At 40.7% G+C, this 15,332-nt stretch overlaps 1 protein-coding gene across 19 annotated transcripts in view; it reads left to right on the plus strand.

Moving 5' to 3' along the window:
• Positions 1-15,332, plus strand: part of ROBO2 (roundabout guidance receptor 2) — a 1,066,866-nt gene that overhangs the window by 615,392 nt on the left and 436,142 nt on the right. The window lies entirely within an intron of this gene.

Raw genomic sequence — 15,332 nt, forward strand, 5'->3', positions numbered from 1 at the left:
ATTGTTAAACTTTCCGCCGGGAGAGCCAGCTGATGAGATAAATAGGTTAGCTCTGCCTCGGCTCCAGGTGAGGCGTGCTGGCCCATTTCCAGAGTCCCTCAACGCCTCCTTTGGCGCTGGCGAGCGAGGCAGGGCGGGCAGCACCAGGGACTGCTCAGCACCGACCACACCGCTCTCTCCTTCCTCTCCCCCCGCGGGGCCCAGCCGAGCCGGCGAGGGCAGGTGCGGCGATGCCCGCCCGCCCCAAGGGGGCTCCGCTTGGGGGTGGGTCTGGCGGGAGAGTGCTCCCGTCATCTCCCTCCTATATCCCCCTGTTCGGGCTTCCCGAGGGGAGTGTTCTCGTGGAGTTTAAGCAGCGTTGGGAGGAAAAGGGGGAGATTTATTGCTATTTTCTTTTTCTCGCACTCCCCACCTGCACCCTCCCACTGCGCTCCCCGCTTTGGGTCTGTTCTACGACGCTTCTTGCCGTTTTCCGCTTGAAGTAATGGGTGTGGGACTATAAATTAGCATCTTGGGGAAGCGCGCTTTAGTAGGGCGAGAACTTGAGCGCAAAGGTAAATTGGCTTTCAAAGTAGTGGTTGGCGCTGTGCTGCAGCGTAGACGTTAGAGGCATTACAGTAGTTCAAGCGCTCATCTAGGGAGGGAGCATCTGTAACAGTTTACAGTTGTACACGGGTGTGTGCTGGGACCAAATGCTCGGCAGTCCTCCTAACATTGAGTATTTGCATCTCTAAATAGTCGTTTAGGCGTTAGATGAATTCAGTGTCTGGGCCCCTGGCTGGTTTTGCCTGTCTGTTTGAGCAAACTTCGTTCCAGGAAGCTGCTTACAGCATTTGCTCTATCAGTCCTGAAGCAAGGACTCCAGGTTTATTGTTTGCAGTCGCAAGCTGCTTTGGGTATTTCTCCCCCTCCTCTCATCTTCCCCACCCCTTAGCAAGAAAGGAGGCAAAATAGAGGGGATCAGGGAGACATTCAAGTACAGTTTTACATTGGTTGCATAATATGTGATGCAGTTTAATGTTCAGTTTGGTCTACTGACAAGAAAATTTCTGTGCAATATATGCACATGCTAAACAGTAGGAAGTTTTAACTGTGAAAGGTTATAATGGAGCATTTGTGTCTAGAGTCATACGGTCATAGTTTTGCAGGAATTTCGTTTTCTGTCATTTTATTTTTCCCCACTTTAACATATCTTGATCCTTAACCTGAAGACCACTGGGGTCAAAGATATCTTTATATACAAACTGAAAACATCAAGCTGTAGCAATGTATGTAATTATTAGTAAGTGTTTAAAATTGTATGTAGCTAGAAGGAATACAATTAAAGTGCTCAGTGGAAGTGACAGAGTGAATCAGAGGAGCTTGGTGTTACAGAATGTAATTAATGTACCAGGCTGTTTGGAGATATATGAAACAAATGCAATTAACTGGCTTGCTGGAATGACAGGAGCAAGGAGTAATTTATTCCCGTTTTGTCATGGGGAACGCAAGTAGAACCTTTGTTCTGGTCTAGCCTTATAGGCCAAGGGTGGTGGGTGCACCTGAAGTACATAGCTAATTTAGAGCTGGACCATTAGGCAAAAAATGCCAAGAAACTGCCCAGGATACATGTGAGCCTTCCCTTTTGTGGGAAGATACTGCAGAGACTGTAAAGTTTGCCTACATTAACAACTCTCTTTAAAGAAATAAATAAGAAGCCTTGTGGATAGCATGCCATGACCAAGTAGAGATAAGCTGTTATTGTCAAAATGACTTAACAAGTAGCTTTGAAGAGATACTGGCATGGAAGCTTGGCACACAATACTTCTGTCTCTTTAGAAGCATAATAATTACGATTACACCTTAGGGTGACATATTGCACCAGTTGCTCTGAAAACATGCGTATCAACATTAGAGCTACTTGTAATGCTTTAATGTAAGAAAAAAGACAACCCCAATAGACCACTTGTTTAACAAGTCCTTGTTTTGATTTCTGTGTTTGAAAGTTACCTCTTGGTGCATTTCTGGTTTTGTGGTTTGTTGTTTGGTCTTGTTTAGGTTCTTTTTGTTTCTGTTCTCTTGGCATAGGGTCCAGACAGAGAAAGACACTGTAGTGTTGGAGGCGTGTTAGCTATAGAATCATAGAATAGTTAGAGTTGGAAAGGATGTTAAGATCATCTAGTTCCACCCCCTTGCCATGGGCAGGGACACCTCACACTAGACCATGTCACCCAAGGCTTTGCCCAACTTGGCCTTGAACACTGCCGGTGATGGAGCATTTGTCACTTATTTGGGCCTTAGTTGTCTCCAGTGATTCAGAAGTGGTATTACACAGTGCATAAAGGTGTAGGTCAAAATTATGAATTATATTTTTTTCCCCGAAGTTATCTTCTGTGTTTGATGACATCTGGAAATTGCAAAGCTCAGTGAAAATGACAGAAAGCATGCCATATATACATATATGTATATTTTATTATTATTGTGCTTATGATTTTCCTGTAGCCCTGCCCATATTCTTGCTGTCTGTTTGAGGAATAACTGTAATTCTCCTTTTCTTTAACTATCAATCTTGGTCACTGCTCTTCTGTGTGGTTTCCCCCCATCCCCAAAAAAACCCCAACAACAAACCACCCCAATAGGCAGAGTCTGTACCATAAAATAAACCACTAGCTATTGGAGTTAAACTAGATGATTGTTTGCAGGGTGGGGGAGCAAGGGTTTATAGTGTTCAATTGGTTTTTGTTTCATTGTTAAATGGCTTTTGTTATCTTTCTTCCAATCATTAGTGAAGTTTGAAAGCACAAATATTAACAGAGAAGTTCACAACTGCTGTGAACACAAGTGTGTGGATGTTGCCACACACAGTAGCTGTAGTGGGCCAAACTCTGCCCTGGTAGGACTCTAGTGCTTGCAGTGAAAATGACCTTTTATGTCAGTGGTAGCTTTTAGCCATTGTACTTTGAAAACATCAAGTTGATGCTCTTGAGTATGTGATGGTGTTAAAGATACATTAGAATAATTTGTAAAAGCAGCATTTAATCTCTGTATTAGTATCTTTCCAGAGTGCTTACTTTCTTAAGAGAAAGTATACATCTGAAATGATGGAGTGGCTCAAACCTTTTCTGTTTTTTTTTTTTTAAATTAATCTTATTTCTTTACACCACATTATCTGTGGCCTTGCGCAGGTCTCTACTGCCTGTCAGAGAGCATGGCTTACATATAAAGCTAGAGTATATTCTTCCAGTGAGTATCTGAGCTGACAAGGTCTTGATCTCTCATGTGAGTTTTGCTGTTGATGGATAACCTTTGCTTCTGTGGAATGTGTGCATCTTAATGCATGAAGAGTGCAATTCTGAAATGGGGAGTTTGTGGTTTGGTTTCCTTTGGCTTGTTCTTTCATAAGACCCAGTTCTGCAAAGCATTTAAGTGTGTGCTTCCGTCTCTTATCCAGAATCTTGCTGAAGTTAATAAAACATGTGTTCCAAGTTAATGATATGCTTTAAAACTTTGCTGAGTGGGGATGAATTTATGCCCATGATGAAATGTTTCGCTGAATTAGTCTTAACGTTTTGCTTTCTTGACTTCCTGTCTGGGAAGTTGTTATTGCAACAACATTATATTTATGTACAAAAGATAGGCAATGAGGACATCCTGTCATTTCATTTCCAGAGGTGCATATGCTTGAAAAGTCATGCGATAATCCAGATAATTCTTGTGCATTTGCTAATTTGCTATGCTGAGAAAGGTCTGATACTGTTTCAGAAAAGTTGCAATTGGGTTATTTAAACTTTTCTGTGAGTTCCACTTACTAAAATAATCCTTCCATTAGAAACTTTCTGGAATGATGAGATTGATGTTGCTCAAGGAAAGTAAGTTTCTAGCAGTGCAGGCTAAACTTACGTGACCTTAAAAGCAGACAAAAGAATTTAAGTACATTTTAAAGGATGCATAAAAAGCATCAAAGAGATGTGCCATCAAAATCTGTCTATTCTGTCCAGTGAGCTCTGTTTCCAAGTGTTGCTTTCCCATAGCAATGCTGTGTGGACTTGTAGCACTAAATTCAAGACACGCTCTGTCCACTGCTGAACCATTTAGAGGAAATTACTAAAGAGTTTGCAATGGCTTTTTAGCCACTTGCTACCCTTGAATTGCTATTCAGATATCGATCCCAGCTAAATAGATTGCTAACATTTTCTGTGCATTCTGTTTCAGCTACCTAAAGAGGAGCACTGCTGTCAGGTTTTATCTGTTCTCTCAGCTGGCATGGCAAAGGTTGCTCTTCCTGTGGCTGCCATCTGGCTCACCACCTCTCATCCCAACCTTGTGGAGGGTACTTAGTAATCATACTGATGCCGTTTCTTGCCAAAAAGCTAGGTTACTGGTGCTCTTCTCTGCATGTCTATAGAAATCTCTTTATTTTGCATGCAGAAGGAAGCAAGTGTTTGCTCTTGCCAAATAAAGTGTGCTGTTGCTTTGGTTCTGACTGAAAAGACATTTCTTACATGGAACTGCTGAATTTTTACAGAACATTTGTTGTTACCCAGGCTTCTTGCACTTGCATCTTTATGCCTTGTATATTCCAAAATATGTGTATGCCTTAATACATGCCGTGTCTATTCCAAAAAGTTCCTTTACATTTTGGTACATAAAGGGGTACAGAATCTGATCTTAAATCACTACCTCAGGGAGAATGTTGAGGGTACCTTTTATGCGAGACCAGTCATGTAGACTGTTAGTTATGAGATCTTTCAATACAGAATAATTGCACAGAAATAAGATCTTTAGATTTTAGTCCCACCATCTTTACTCTCACACCTGACTTCTGCTATACAATGCAAACTGTGGACTCTCTCCCCTGGAAGTTATGTGTCCAGAGCTAAGATTGAGTTGTCAATGTTATCCTAACCTCAGACCTTTTCCTTAACAAAATAACTGTTCATCACCCATGGTTTTAATACTTTTTATTGTTACAGTGGATAATTAATCAAGGTTCTGTTAATTTAGGACCTGATTCTGCACCACTGAAATCTGTAACAATTTTTCTATCGAGTCCTGTGTGCAAAGGCCTTGAAAGCACATGGTATTTTTAAAGATGATAGCTTTACTTGCTGTAAGGAAAGGCTTGCATCTTAGTTTATGTAATGTGATCTTGTTACAAGATGAAGTTGGCATGCTGCTACATCCTCCCATGGAGATAGCTTCCAAATACTGGAGGCTAAAAGTGCATGTTGATGTCTTAGTCCTCCTTATTCCTCACTTATTCCTGTCGTGCTCTCTTTAACTGGTGCAGGGCACCCCTTTGTAATCATGAAGATGCTTCATGTGCTGGGTTGTGGATATAATGATATGTGTTCTTAGGTTTTTGCAAGCCAAAAATTCATGGAGTAAGAAATGGCTTTTTAATTCCATCTCTGCAGCTTATCTTGGCTTTGCTGCCATGGAAGAGATCCAAGATGTGCTCTTAATTTTGTTAAAATAGTAACTTTCATCAATAATTACAGGAACAATAGACAAACTAACCACTAATACCCATGGAATAACCACTGATATCTCTGTTGAGCTACTGAGCTCTAGTGGCCAAGCCTAATTAAGATTCGTCTTCATGTTATGGGCAAATATGATGTGAAGATACTAATTTAAACAATGTTCTGGCAGAAGTAGCTTGTGCATATGCTTGAACTTGCAGTCTTTATCACTCTCCCACAGCTGCTTTGTTGGTTTTTTTTTGGCTAAGCAAATTGTTTGTAAAGTCACTAAATAATTATTATTATCCGCAGATCTCCGAGGTAACACATCTGTTTAACTGGGATTTGAGCTAACTTTCTGGATAGATAGATTTGCAAACATCCTTCCCTGCACTTAATTTCTCTTGGAGCTCAGTTGCACAGCAAAACTGTGTTAGCAAAAAACACACAACTTCATTTTAATTAATGATAAAGGCATTTGTTTGTCTCTGTTTCTACTGGGAAACAATGTATATGTGGGATACACTGGGGACTGAAGGCCACTGATCTTCTAGTGATTCCAGTGTGTATTTTGGAACCCACTGAGATTGTGTGCATCCAGGTTCTGTTGCAAACTTATTATGCTGCTATTTGTCCTGGTTGTGGAGATAGTTATTCAGCTTTACGTATGTATGTGAATGATGACTGTAAGAACACAAAGCATATTCACATTCATTCTTCTTCATTTTCACGTGCTCATCGCATAAGACAGCAACCCAAGCTTGATTGGGAACAACCTTAATGATGTGTGCTATCTACTTGCAGATTTACCCTTGTTGTTAGTGAGTCTTCACTGTACTCTTTCAGCTCCAGCAGAATTCTTAAGTCTGACTACAGTGAAAGACAGTGGCCAACCATTGTACTATTCTATGCATTGTTAGAATTTACTTCTATTTTCTCATTTGTTCTCAGATTAATTGGGAGAACAGTTTATTTGGTCTGATATATGGAAATTAACTGCTAGAATGAGTGGGGGTGCCAGGAGTTGAAGTGGGACCTTACTAATTAGAGTTTACCTAGATGATTATGCCACAATATCTGTTGTGGCATATGGTCTTTTAGTTTCTATTTCTGCATTGCCTGTATAGCTTCAGTGTAGTGTGCCAAGGCAAGAAGAGTGTCTCTGTAATATGCTTGTTACAAATGCAGATTGGACAAATACATAAAGAGTAAATGGCCAGCAGCAAGTTGTAAAACACAGTAAATTGTAGTTCACTTCTATTAATCACTTGCCATTGATTGCTAGAGAAACTGAGTGGAAAAATTTAACCTTTTAAAACCAAAATGTCAGGTAACTAACATCAGTCAACTTGTTTCTTATTCATAGTGAATGAAGGGGCTGCTCATGCCAGGGTACCACAGCACTTTTTCTACTGCTATGAAAATGCCAAGAAAAGAGAAACAGTTATAAGAAGTATTTTAATTCTTCATGATCCCTATAATCAGGGGTTTGCAAGCACTCATTCTGTCCAGTTTTCAAAGTCCACAAGTCCTGTAGCCCAAATGACTTCATCCTGGCAAAAAGAGTGGTCAATTTTAACAGTCTATGATGTATACTTTAGAGCACTCCGTAACTAAGGGGTGGACAGCACCTTCTTTTATATCAGTATTATGAAAAATTCAAATGGCATTAGCAATGCTGTTGGGCTAGGAGCTAGCTGGAAAAGGTGTGATTTCTTCACCCAGATTTCCTTTCCACAGTCAACTTGATCTTCTCTTTGAAACTGTCACCACATAGTGAAGGCTGCACGAAAAGGATCTGTAGGTGCATCCTTCTTTTCACTTTACAAAGGTGATGCCTTGTGCTCAATGCATCATTGTCTCCTTCAAGACCTGGAGATGCTTAGTGGTCCTTGCATGTACAGGTAACACTGTCCTGTGACAGTTTTCTTGAAAAGAAATGACACTGTAGGGTGGGAGAACGATAGGATAGTAGCCTGATTCCAGGCCCCTGGCTTGATGGATTAAAGGACTACTTCATTTTGAAGCAGAGAATGAGGGAAGAAAGAGAGAGAGAAACTAGCAGAAGATCTGGACTACAGAGCATGTGGCTGGGTTAGGCAGCACAGGGAGTAAAAAGGGGAGAAAAACACTACTGTCATGCTCAACATGGTGGTGCTGCCTAATAACTTCACAGTTGTTTTGTACACAGTGTAGTTAGGCTTTTATAATTGCTATTTCATTTCTACATCACTTATCTATGAAGTGAATAAACCTTTCTCTTAAGTTGTTTGAGTCCCAAGTTGTTTGGAGCAGCTTCAAGAAAATGCTAAATTGTAATTTGATGCAGTAAACTAAGGTCTTTGGCTTTAACTTGATGCACTGCAGAAGTGCGGTGATAGATTGGCTGGGGGGGGTTGTATATATGTTTTTATGATATGTAAGAGAAATTGAGTGGGCTGACTAAAATAGCTGGTTTATGTCAAGGCATCAAATATTAAACAAAGGACTTTCTGTGGAGAAATTAACTATCAGAAATACTGCAGGCTGCATTTTAATCTTGATCTATTACATCCGATAATAAACTGGATTGTAAAATACAGTGCTTTGATTTTAAACGAGTCAGTGCGATGGGTCTGTTCAGATGTATGCCTGAATTATAAACTTATGTGAGATCCTATGATAAATTGACTTCGAGTCCTGTTGTCTTTAAACCCCTAAGAATGGTTGTCTGTATGCGTACATCTAGATTTTTTTTCTTTAAAGTTTGTATCTATGTAGAGATATATCTAATACATCCTTACAGTGAAAGAAAATAACTTTAGAAACTGTAAGCAATAGAATTTATCCCTGAAGGCAAAACTGTAAAGAGTAGTAGGAACTGTTAGAACACTGAATTAAAAGAAATTGAAATGTGTGACAAGTAGACAAAATGATGTTTAATTAAATATGAATCAGTGTAAAACAGAGCTGTTTATTATTATTTATTGAATCCTTCTTGACAACTGCACAACTTGGAATGAAATGTAAAAGAACATATGTCTGGCTTTGTATGACCCCAAATTTCTCTGTTCTCCCTTTCACTAGACAACATGCCTTTTTTCCCCAAAGTCAGTTTTGGTTGCTAGGAGAAGTGCAGTGGTCTGCCCTGCTCTTATGCAGCAGTAAAACCATAGAGTGTATTGAGGTAAACAGAGGGGCAAAGCACAGTATAGGCCATGAATCACAAGTTGTCTCTAATATGTCCACTTTGTTCCCACTTTTTCTTTGAAAACTTTTGTTTTTACTAATGGTGTTTCTTTTCAGCTGATCTCTCAAAGCCATTCAGAGGGTGAAAGAAATTGTGCTGTTAAGAGTCCACTCAGAGGAACAAAAAAAGGAAGGGGAGACTATGAGGCTTATTCATGGGGCCACAGTGGTAGCAATGGGCAACTCAATGAATAGCTTCAGTCAGCTGCTGTTAAAACTGGATGATCGATACCTTCTGGTTTTTGCTAGGACTACAAAGTACATGGAAGGTCTCCGTAGTGGTCCTGCCAGTTTTAATGCATGATACTGAAGTCATTTACAAAGCATCTTCAAACTTCAGTATTTGCAGTATTCTTGAAGCATGTCTGCAGAATTCAGATACATTTGCTAAAATTAGAATCATTAATAATTGTGATACTCTTGCTCTAGTTCGTGAAACTCTTCATTAATTCACTCTCTAAATCATGCTTTTTGAAGTTGTGTACTGTGGTGGTGAAGATTCCCTTCATCACTACATCCTATAATGATCTGCAAGTGTGCTTAACCAAATGCAGTTGGCTACTTTTAAACCTTTGTGGTTAAAAATGTGTTTATCTAGCTAGCTATTACAAAAGATATAAATGATTAACCAGTATTGTCTGTATTGATAGACTATTGAAATCATGAGAGTTATTGAAATCATGGCAGATTTCACTTGAAATTGATTGCTGAATGGATGTATAAACAATATGTTCTTTCCTTAAGTGCTTAATGAAAGCTAACCTTAAGAGCAGCCTTAAAGCAATGATTATATCTCTCAAGAAAGATTGCTGAAGAGGTCATACGTGTGAGTCCTATGAATGAGGAGACAGAACATGTGACTGCAGAGAACTGTGATGTGTGCTGTAGTAACAGATCACTCCCTGTGAACAGAGCAGGCCTCTGTATCATTCCTTCGCAGGAGTAAGTGGTGGAAGGCTAAGGGTCTCATTACCAATTTAAAAGATCTTATTGACTCAATTTAGCAGCATGCAGATGGTGGAGAAATTCAGTGATGATGTACTTGGAAATATAATGTGGCAACTTGTACTGATTTGTTATTCCCATTTGAACAAAATAGGTTTCACCCATATTTCTGAGGGTGCTGGGTGACCCGGCAACACTGCATTCAGTCCCAGGGTAGTTTAATGGAATTTATGTCTCTTTAGGTCAGGGCTGAATTTGCCTCCAGGGAAAGATGAAGATGGAAGAGTTGTAAGTTAAATTACAGGGAACCATCTCTATCTTACTGTCTGCCGATGCGTAGGAGTGTGTGTGTGGTTCTTTCCTGTGTGGCGTTCTTGTCTGGGTTTTCTCCTTTCTTTTTCTTCCTTACCCGTAAGGGCTTTAGAAGTAATTTAAATCCCATCTACAGTACAATGGAGTTCCCTTTTATTTCCAAGAAAGTTTCAAGTTTTTCAGTTCTAGCCCAAAAATGCTGTTGTCCTTCCTCCTCCTGAGGGCTCCCTCCTGCTGAAAACTGCATGGCAAAACAGACATTTTTTTTCACTGTATGTGAATATTGGTTGGCAAAATCAGATCAAGTGTTAATACATTAATATAAAGGATGTGCCTAGTACCACTCAGGAACACCATGCCAGAAGGGAGAATGAGATCTGGTCTGTAAGAACACAGCTGATGGTGGGAGAGGTGCTGTTGTTAATGATGACTTAAACTGATGTTTCTGCTGCGTCTCTTTGCCTGCCATTTAAAGCAAGGCAACTTTTGAGGTCCAGAAGAATAGGAATGGTAGAATCATGGACCATGAATCTGTCTTTTAGTAACAGTTTTCCTTCCTGTTACTTAATAATTCTTCCACACTGCATAATGAAAGAGAAAAGAGTATGATTCAGCACTGCTGGATTTGGGACAGAGACTAGAGGGGAGCAGACAGTGAAACATTAAGTTATGCCAGTCCTTCATCATCTTTTTCTTCTGCCCTCAGCTATGTGTTTCTGGGAGTCTAAATATGCTGGGAAGGGAGTCAGGAAAGAAGTGGCAGTCTGAAAAAAAGTCTGAAATTGGAGGAAGCCTATTGTTTTGTGGTGACATTCCTGCTCTTGCATTTCCCTCTTCATTCAACTTAACATGCCAAATGAAACATCATTTCTTCAGAGAACTCATCTGTCCCTCAGAGCCCAATTCATGGCTAGAATAAATAAACTTTTTTTCAGATTGATTAGTATGTATTTAAGTAAAGACCAGCTATAGATAGCCACATTATTGAAGTGGAAAAGTAAGGAATGAAGACAGGTTTGCATACACTTTTCTTGTCATATATGTTCTTTCTTCCTTCCTTCCTGTTAAATTTATTTCCAAGATTTTTGCTATAATGTAATATAACATGTAGCTTGCTTGGCAGGTTTCAAATATGAAATCCCCTTAGTGTTGATGCTTTGTGTTTGTAACTCTAGAATGTTTTCCTCTGCATTGGCCAGAAAAAGAGAAACTCAATTACCTTGATACATAGAAGTCTCTGTAGTCGAAATTTCTACATTTACTCTAGGCCATGGAGAAAAATACACTCTTGTGTTTACAGATTTTCATTCCCTGTGCTGCTAGTCTGGTATTTCTGTCCATGTTCCATATTTCATTCATGTAGCTTGCCTCCTTATATTTCACAGTTGAAGAATTTCTTCTGTCTTGTTTTGTTGTCAGTTGATTTAGTTTCTTTTCCAGCTTTTTTTTTTCTGTTCCTCGTTATTCTCTGTTTTTTTTTTTTAATGTTGCTCTTTTCTAACCATGTTGCTTAAGTATGAAGAATGAAAGGACTGAAATAACAGGAAAAGTTTGGGGGAAGGCAGTGTTGGTGGTGGAGGAACAATTATAAGGGACTTTGTCCTTGGCAGGATTATTTGGTGAATTTTGTGCACATGTATAATGTTCTGTGGGAACAGAATATTCTGCTAGCCCTATAAAGTGCTTTGAGTAAATAATTAAAACACAAACAAAAAACCCTAAAACATTTACAAGTGTAAGCCAATTTTTGTGTGAAGTTAGAAAGAGCTATGTACTTTCCTGAGCATTTAATCATGTCTCAAGTCTACATTTTAGTTTTGAAGCATACAGGTCTCCACTCTCCTTCAGTCCAGAGGCAATTACAGGAAGATATGTTTGTGATTTGTTAGGTTTTTTCTTCTTACAAATAGTTGAACGTTATCCATGTATAAAATATCCATACATAGCTGGACAATCAACTTTAAATATCTAAACTGCATTTTAATGTTCTACAGTCATAACCAGGCAATTAACATTAAAAGGCAAAAGATACTAAGTTTCTTTTATGTGTATATAATCTATACATACTACTCTTATGTGTGTATAATCTATACATACTACAATATATAATATACAATACATCTTGTAAGAGACCTCTCTACTTACTAGGTCAGCTGGATGAAGCACTTTCTGGGTGGAAGTTTAAGTTGGTTTTTGGTTTGGCTTGTTTTTTTTTTCTCTCACAGTTGATCTTGGTTGTATTGAAGAACAAATGTTATTTTTTTGTAGTGAGTATGAGTTGCATATCAAATCCTGACACAGCAGAAGATGGTGGGAATTTTGTCATCAGCGTCAGTGAGGCCTCAGTTTTGGTTTTGGAGTGTTTGGCGATGTGGGAGGCTAATGCAGAGAAGGAAGTTTTTGTTTTGGTTTTATGATTACACAAAAGTTAAGAAATTGACTTACAGCTAAACATAAAGCTGTAATCAGGAGGTTTGCAGACACAAGTACAAGCTTCTCTTGTGCTCTGTTAGACAACTAGTGGGAAGTCGAGGTAATGATGCGCAACACAGCCAGTGGTCTGCTGCTTAAGAAAGAAGTCTAACACTATGAAAACTGCATTGTTTCATCTTCAAGTGAAGGCTTGCTGTTGACTTATGGAGAGCACCTTCAGCTGTATCTGCCCTAAGGACTTCAACTTTCACTATTAGGGAAGTCACAAATCTTTTAAAACCAATTTGTTAGGAATTTGCGAAGTAGAAAGGCAGATTATTTAGCAAAAGATTTCTTCCATATCCCTTAGCATTTGTGACCAGGTATCTTATTAGTCTGCTTGGTATTTCCAGAGCAGTGACAAGGATGAAATAAATTCTGGCAGTCTTTGGATGAAGAATGATACAGGAGTTAACAGTCATTTGAAGGGGATGGAGAATAACTGTATGCAAGACTTGGTGTCCTCTGCTATCTGCAGTGGTATTTTTGGCATCTTTAAGATAGTCTCAGCATGTACTTTAAGGGACCAAATCTATATTTTACCGTATGTGCTATATTCACAGTCTAGGCCAGGCTTTGCTAAACGCTACATCACATTAATCGTAGAATCATAGAATGGTTCAGGTTGGAAAGGACCTTGAGATCACCCCTTTCCAACCCCCTGCCATGGGCAGGGACACCTCACACTAGACCTTGTCGCTCAAAGCTCTGTCCAACTTAGCTTTGAACACTGGCAGGGATGGAGCATTTATCAATTCTTTGGGCAGTCTGTGCCAGTGCCTCACCATCCTCACAGTGAAAATCTTCTTCCTTATGTTTGACATGAATTTCTCCTGTTTAAATTTGAACCTGTTACCTTTGTCCTGTCACTACAGTCCCTAATGAAGTGTTCCTCTCCAGCATCCTTGTAGGCCCCCTTCAGATACTGGAAGGCTGCTATGAGGTCTCCACGCAGCCTTCTCTTCTCCAGGCTGAACAGCCCCAACTTTCTCAGCCTGTCTTCATATGGGAGATGCTTCAGTCCCTGATCATCCTCGTGGCCCTCCTCTGGACTTGTTCCAACAGTTCCGTGTCTTTCTTATGTTGGAGACACCAGAATTGTACACAGTACTCCAGGTGAGGTCTCACAAGAGCAGAGTAGAGGGGCAGGATCAGCTCCTTTGACCTGCTGGTCATGCTTCTTTTGATGCAGCCCAAGATACGGTTGGCTTTCTGGGCTGCGAGCGCACACTGCAGGCTCATGTTAAGTTTCTCATCAACCAACACCCTGTCCTGGGTTCAGCAGTAGCAGTCATTTTTCTCCTTCTTAGTAGCTGCTGCAGTGCTGTGGTTTTGACTGTCAGCCTGGGAACAGCGCTGATAACACCGATGTTTTTAGTTACTGCTCAGTAATGTTTAGTCTGACCAAGGACTTTGTTAGTCTCATGCTCTGCCAGGGAGGAGGGGAAGCTGGGAGGAAGCAGAGACAGGACACCTGACCCAAACTGACCAAAGAAGTATTCCATACCACAGCACATCATGCACAATATATAAATTGGGAGCAGTTACCTGGAACTGTTAGATCACTGCTTGGGTCGGGCTGGGTATCAGTCAGTGCATGGTGAGCAGTTCTATTTTCTTCCCTTGTTATTTCCTTTATCATTACTATTATTGGTGGCAGCAGCAGTGATTTGTGTTATACCTTAGTTACTAAACTGTTCTTATCTCAACCCATGGGAGTTACATTCTTTCGATTCTCCTCCCATCCCTCCAGGAGCAGGGGGGAGGAAAGGGGGGAGTGAGTGAGCAGCTACATGGTTCTGAGTTACTGACTGGGCTTAAACTATGACACACCCCCAGGTCGTTTTCCTCAGGGCTGCTCTGAATCTCTTCTCTGCCCAGCCTGTAGCTGCCCCTGGGGCCAGGGTAAGGGACTTCACCAGAAAATTCACTGATCTGGTACAGTCCTGCAACTTCTATCCTTTATTAGTATTCCATGTGGGCAACGAGGAAATCTCTTCAAGAAGCCTGAGGTCACTCAAAAAGGACTTCAGGGCCTCAGGGCAACTGGGAGTCCAAGTAGTGTTCTCATCCCTCCTGAGGTACAGTTACCCCATGAAAAGTACAAGGATGTTAGCTTATGTAGAGAGAAAGTTAGAAAGGGGAAACACAGATGGAACTAAATGTGGCCACTGCCATTAAAGATAATAGGAAGTACTTTTTCAAACATACTAGCAATAAAAGGACAGCCAAGGAGAACCTCCATCCTCTTACTGAATAGTAGGGGAAATGTAGTGACTGAGGATGTCGAAAAGGCTGAGGTACTTAATGCCACCTTTGCCTCAGCCTTTAATAGTCACACCAGCCGTCCCCAGGGTACTCAGTTCCCTAAGCTGGATGGCAGAGATGGGGAGTTGTTTGAAGTCCCCATGATTCAGGAAGATACAGTTAGGGACTTCCTGCTCCACTTAGATGTACCTAAGTCTATGGGACTGGATGTGTTACACCCGAGAGTGCTGAAGGAGCTGGCAGAGGAGCTCACCAAGCCACTCTCTATCATCTATTAGCAGCCCTGGTCTAGTGGGCAAGTCCCAGAGGATTGGAGGTTGGCCACTGTGACACTTCTCTACCAAAAGGGCAGGAAGGAAGAACTTGGAAACTGCAGGCTTGTCAGCTTGAGCTCAGTGCTGGGGAAGGTCATGGAGCAGATGATCCTGAGTGAGATCATAAAGCATGTGTGGGAAAATAGAGGGATCAGGCCCAGCTGCATGGGTTCGTGAAGGGCAGATCCTGCTTGTCCAACCTGCTTTCCTTCCACAATAAGGTGACCCACGTGGTTGATGAGGGAAAGGCTGTGGACATTGTCTATTTGGACTTAAACCATTTGACACTGTCTCCCACAACATTTTCCTGGAGAAATTGGCTGCTCATGGCCTGGATAGGTGGATTTTT

Source organism: Neopsephotus bourkii, unplaced genomic scaffold (genome assembly GCF_033783945.1).
Source record: "Neopsephotus bourkii isolate Nb327-2 ecotype Australia unplaced genomic scaffold, CSIRO-AGI_Nbou_v1 NB_911, whole genome shotgun sequence".
NCBI lineage: Eukaryota > Metazoa > Chordata > Aves > Psittaciformes > Psittacidae > Neopsephotus > Neopsephotus bourkii.